Source organism: Stegodyphus dumicola, chromosome 4 (genome assembly GCF_044657685.1).
Source record: "Stegodyphus dumicola isolate Sdum_Otavi_A_Nest chromosome 4, ASM4465768v1".
NCBI classification, from domain to species: Eukaryota; Metazoa; Arthropoda; class Arachnida; order Araneae; family Eresidae; genus Stegodyphus; species Stegodyphus dumicola.
The window spans coordinates 179,042,974-179,049,565 of NC_140771.1; the positions used below are offsets into that span (position 1 = coordinate 179,042,974).

General features: G+C 30.4%; 1 non-coding gene across 1 annotated transcript; it reads right to left on the reverse strand.

The window, feature by feature from the left end:
• Positions 1–1,113: 1,113 nt before the first annotated feature.
• On the reverse strand, positions 1,114–1,219 carry LOC118194690 (U6 spliceosomal RNA). Its single transcript, XR_004759133.1, has one exon. It is a non-coding gene; the product is annotated as a U6 spliceosomal RNA (small nuclear RNA).
• Between the last annotated feature and the right edge of the window lie 5,373 nt (positions 1,220–6,592).

The window sequence follows — 6,592 nt, forward strand, 5'->3', positions numbered from 1 at the left end:
ATAAATAGAGAGCGAAAGAAATTTGATTATGTAGACTTGATCAGGAGGATTGTTTTAGACACTTTCTGTAGTAGCTCAATGAAGAGATAAAGTCTTGAGAATCAGTTTCATTTCATTGCATATCTTTTACTTTTTTACGTGGTAAATACGTTCTCAGCAAAATTGCGCAAAACATGCGTAATGCGCAGGAAAAAGTATAACATAGGTTCCAACCGTGAAAACCTATTACAAATAATAACTCAATCTCCAATTTTAAGAGAATAAGAATTAATGAAATATAAGAATTAAAAATATAAGAATAAGAATTAAAAATATCAAATTCTTTAATTAAATCTTTAGATGATATTTATTAGTTACAAAACACTATTTTCTTACAAACAGATAAAGAAAATGGTAAGTGCATGTATGATATAAGCTACAATCGAACCCCCGTTGTAACGAACTCGGCTTATACTCGGTATTTGCCATTTCTGACGAATTAATTAGTTTGCAAATGTTTATGTTTTCGGAATGACAACAACAACATATACACGACGAAACTAAGATAATACAAAAGGCACAGAAAACAAACATTAAGTTTGAGAACTTTCAAAACTGTGATTAGCAATGCTTTTCATTTCACTTTACTTTCTGAACCAAGTACACCTTTATCCCTAAATACAGTAGAAGTTGGATGATCTTGCAAGTTTTCAACTTCGTTAATGCACAATTATGAAATATAACAAATTAAGATAAAGCAGAAAAAACAGTTTTGTTAACATAATTTAATTTATTGCTAGAATATAGAAGTTTAAAAGACGATTTGTATAGAGTAACCGTATAAATACAATTGATGACTGAAAACGTACTAGAAGGTAAGGTGCAAAATTTCAGTAGTTTGCTTTTCTTAATCGATTTACAGTTTAGAATCTACTGTATTGATTTTGAATGAAGATCTTCCAGTTTTCGAATGTTTAGCTTCTATTCAAAACATTACTGATGAAATATTGAAGACTCATTCCTTCCCCACTGCTTTTGGGTTATTATGCTTCTAAATTCATACATTAGTTTTCTTTAATTCATTTAATTCTTTCATTGTTTTCAGAATCTATGATTATGGAACTGCTTGGAGGAACACTTAGAGTTAAATTCAACAATTCAGAATGGTGCGCAGGGGCCATGCTAATCTTCTCTGTATCGTTACAATTTTAGTATATGTACTGACGAAGCGAAATGGTACAAATGGTACCAGATTATAGAAAGTGTCGGAATACTGGATGCCAGATATTCGAATTTTTTATTAAAAAGCATATTGTAATTTCACAGAAGACAAAAATTCAGTTCGCGGAATGAGGTAATATATCTAAAAGGGAAACAAGTAATGTAAAAAAAATAAAGTCAATTCCTATTTACGTCAACAAAGAAAAAAATTTTAAAATAAAAATAAATAAATAAATAAATCTAAAAGGTTTCAGATTTTAAATTACGACCAAAGGGGCTTTTTCTTTAACGTTTTGTGTGTTCCCTTTATTTATTAAATATCATGTTCTTCGCACTTAAATCATGAAATTCAGTACAACAGAAATTATCGCAAAACAATTTTAAAATGAGCATATCTTTAGAATTTCCGATACACAGTTCTGCGCGCTGGAAATAAAAAGGTTCCCCCCCTCTGCCTCGTAGAGTGTTGCCATTGCTCGCATTTAAATCATTGAGTTCGTTAGTCAAAAATTCGTTAAGTTTTACAAAATATGAAATCGATAATAAAACAAATTCCAAATTTCAAATTTGGGCATCTACATGCCCATATTCGCAGTACGATTACGTCCTTCAAAATTCTATGGCTCTATGTACCGTTGTTTTTATCACAATGCGAGAAATATTGCGAGAAATACATTTATGCAAATTTTTCATTATTTAATTTCTTCAAATATATTGCAGGACTCTAATATTTGGTGGCAACAGTTTGAAAAGTGAAACGGACATTTATAGTGAACAAACGCAAAATCGCAAAACGAAAACAATAGTCCTTCAGGAACAAAGTCCCTTTGGACTAAAAAAAAGGGGGGGCGGGGGAAAATACAATTTTTTTTAAAAATTAATATTTAGAAAAAATTTTATGTGATTAATTTGTATTAGCATTAAGGGCCATCCTCTACAAGTTTAAAAAAAATGTATTTGAACTTTGAGTGGATGAATAAAAAGTATTTTATTAGCGATTGAAAATTAATTAATTACAAAATTTTTAAAGTCAATTCCTACTTAGGTAAACAGAGAAAAATTTTAAAAATGCAAAAAAATTTAAATGGGGGGGGAAATTTTAAACTAAAAATTTTTAAAATTTTTAATATGTGAAAAAACTGTATTTATATCAAGTGTCATCTACTACAAGTTTAAAAAAATGTATTTGAACTTGAGTAGATGAATAGAAAGTATTTTATTAACGATTGAAAATTTGAACAAGATAGGAAGAGCTAATAGTAGGAATTTAAAAAAGCATGGTTATAAATAATAAGATTTAGCATGTTTATAAATAATAAGATTTATTTTGTTAAATTGCTTTCATTGTTACTTTTTGATAGTAGACATATTTGCTTAAATAAATTCTGAAAATACAGTAATTTCATTATTTGGCACAATGTAGCAGCGCTCGATAGTAACAATATGTTGTTTAAAGCACGATTCAAAGTTATGTTGGAATCCTTTTTGTTTTATTGATTTTGGAGCATAAAATTTGTATATTTTAACCCATATTCAGGCTTAAAAGTACTTTATAAAATTAATTATTTTTGTTTAAAAATGCATATTTCAAAATCTATTCCTCGAATAAAATTTTTTATAATTGTATTTGTATACATTATTTTTCTAAAATCGCAGTTTGAATTGTGTTAGATCAGCCTTATGCGAAGTAAACACACTGCTACATTTCGAATAATTAAGTCATTTTTTTATTAAATAAATGCCATGTTTTCCCATAACATTAATTTGCAATGAAATGATATCATTGTATAACGTTTTTTCATATCGATTCATTCTCCTATCATTTTGAACATTTTATTTTAAATATAAAACTTTATATTTTGTACCTTTGATTTCTAGAGGTGTAATTTTTAAATTGATTGACCTCTCATGACTACTTAGCTAGTAATTAATTCAGGTATTAAACTGAAATCTATTTACTAAAACAGATCGAAATTTCTTTTTAATCTCATAAAACTGATGATAAGTTTTAAATAATTTCTATAAATTCTTTTTATAAACAAAAACGTTAAACATTTGAAAAGCCTGAATACCTTTGAAGTTGAGCATGTGATATTAATTCTTCATAATGCTGACATTAATGAACTGAAAATAAAAAATTTAATAGTAACAATAAAACTATAATTAAAAATAAGAATAACGTTTAAACACAAATTGGAAGTTTTTCTTCATATTTCATAGAACAAGTTACTTTTCCATGGCATCCAATAAAAATTTGTTTATATTTAGAAAAACAACAACAAAAAACTTGAAAATAAACATCAGTAATATGTCAGTTTTCATAAGCTATTTTTAGAAATTTTATAGATCATTTTTAGAGTAAGACATTGAAGAATTAGAACTCCTTTGATTTCCTTTCCATTTTAACTGAAATCTTTCGATTCTAAGCTCTTTTTTATTTTCTGTTAAGTTGGGCGGGACGTAATCGAGCCGTCAAGGGTTGCGAGAGAGTGGGGGAATGTGACCCTTTTCATAAAAGGTCAAGATCTTTTCTTTCATGACGAGAATCACAATTGCTCCTTTTGAAAAACAATTCTTGGAATGCATATTGGAGCCATGTCATGACATACGACGTCAATAAGCTTTTTAGCATCGGTTATGTTGTTATGCTTATACAGCTACAGAATAAAACATCGTGATATTTGCTTCAAGTACTTAAGAACGTTTGCATCTTTTTCGTGAAATGGCTTCACTTCCTTTTCATTCTTCCTATTAGAGATAAAATCAAAATGTTTTAAATCTAATGATTGGTTTCATTGTTAAATTTGTAATGTTTTAAAGATTCATTCATGAGAAATTTTTATAGAAAGGCTGAAAGAATGAATATTCCAGTTTATCCTGATTTCAAATTTCGAGTCCTCTGAATGTGTTTTTTTCTCAATAAATGTGTTCTGTTTTTCTAGTACTTCAAGTATTTCTTTATGGAATTTATCACAGAGATTAAGAGACGCTCGTATCAAGTATCATCATAACATTTCTGGGAAAACACTGCAACAAAATGACGCAATCAACTTTTAATTCCAAAGAAAACTCGCGCAAATCTCAACATTACAGAACTCACGTAACATGGTATTACGTTTGATTAATCCTTAAATAGGAAGCCATTAATGCTAACGTATTTTAATGTCTTGAACTCGGTGTTTCTATAACCTTAGCCCAGTCTTTATAGTAACTTTGTAGTGACTTAAATAGGAAGCTTTATAGCAACTTAAATAAAAGTTAGTCTTTATAGTAACTTCTATTTGAGTTAGTAACCAGTCTTTATAGTAACTTAAATAGAAAGCCACTGATGCTAACGTATTTTAATGTTTTGAACTCGGTGTTTATAAATCCTTAGCTCAGTCTTTATAATAACTTAGTACTTGTATTTGTCTTACTTTAGCGCAACTACTGAAAGTTTCGACAGTTATAGCTTGTAAGGTATTTCTCCCATCTTCTTGGCGTGCCTTCCTAGTGTAGTGGTTTGCACAGTGGGCTGGTATCCAGACGTCCATGGTTCGTTTCCCGGCCTAGGCGTTGTTAATTTTTTATCTCTCCGGCTTCCTCAAAATACCTAATGTTTCTAAACAGTGGCGCCTGAACTAAAAGGGTGTTGGATGATGATTCTCCGCACCCAGATTTGGCGATTGGGTCCCCTAAAAACCCCAGTCGCCCTCTAAAAAGGAGAGTATGTAAAGTATTTCTCCCTCTTTTCTAGCGTGCCTTTGTGGTGTAGTGGTTCTGCACGCTGGGCTGGTATTCCAGAGGTCCGTGGTTCGATTCCCGGCGAAGGCGGGAAGGCTAATTTTTCATCTCATCGGCTTTTCCAATTAACCTAATGTCTCTACAAGATTATGGTTGCTACATAAAATTCAAAGTACTAAAAGCTGTTTCTAGCTTGCTAGCATTTTAAATAATAAGTTTAAAGGAATCAATCTGAAAAATTCATTATGAACCTTATTAACTAACTAACTGTATATATATAAGACTTCCGCCTGATAGTGTAACTGGACAAGATCAAATATAATCCTGTTAAGTATTTCCATATGAATATATTTTAAAATATGTAACTATATCTCCTCACAGTCTATCAAACTAACAACAATTCTTCTTAGAATATTAAAATGTCAAATAATGCTATTCATCCTAATGCCGGCATTCTAAATTCTAAAGTTTTGCCTTTAAGCAAGAGATGATGATTCTAATCACTGACGTTGGCATTAAGTCTATTAAAGGTCATTATCGTATGCCAATTATACTGACAAGCATTTTTATTTTTAATGCTTTCTTGATGAAAAAAACTCAGCAGACGATAGTTAAATATTTTAATATACAGGAAATACAGATGCACCGGCTAAATGTTACTTCATTTAGTTTCTATAATAACAATTTTCTAAATATAACAACAACGGCTTTGCAATTTCTAAATGTGACTATTTAACTTGGTAATGATAGGATTAAATGTTTACCTTTCCATTCAGAAAATGCAGACCTCCAAGTCATGATTAACTTCATAAAGTGAATACAGTTCAGTTCTAATAAAAAAATGTTTATTCATTAAATACAGAATTCTACAGCTGAACTAAATTCCAAAACTGCGTTCTTTTCGCTTTAAATCAGTTACCGTTCACAAAAACTTGAAATGTTATGAGTTATGGTTATTTTTCATGGTTTGGTAGGCAATTATAAACAATACTTTCTTAGCAATTAACAACAATTAATTAGAAATGATTTTTCAAAAGCAAAACGACAGCCAATCCTCGTAGCAATTCAATGACGTTTTGATAATCCATTTACTTAAGACAGCCATTACTTATATTTAATGCCTTTCGAACCGAAATCTTGCCCGTTGAAACAAACTTAATTAACATATCATAAAATTAAGACATGTATTCTATACATTTGACCTCAAAATAGTACTCTAAGCCTTTCATTTATTTACTTCTTAGTCTGAGCCTTGATTTAGTAACTAATCATTATTCAATATCCAACAATGTCCAAGAAACTAGCGAGCCTGTTTTTCTTAATAAGGCAATAACTATTTAAATTGTCATAGTCCAACCCTATGATTAAACTCCGGACTCAGTGTGGTTCAGATTTCCATACTGTGGGCTTAAGCGACGTGACCCATTCAAGTTCGCGTTTAAACCGTCTAGATAAAAACAGAGGTAGTTCCAAAGACATCAGATCCGATCGGCGTATTGAAATATTCATCGCGATATCGGGTCGGCGAATTAACTTTCTCTCCGCCGACATGATTAATGGCATCACATCTTTCAACTAATTAACATTTTTTTTTCATTCCCGGCGTTGCAGGAAAACAAATCATTTCCTGCTGAACAGAGCACGGAAGTCGTTAGTTATTTAGTAATTT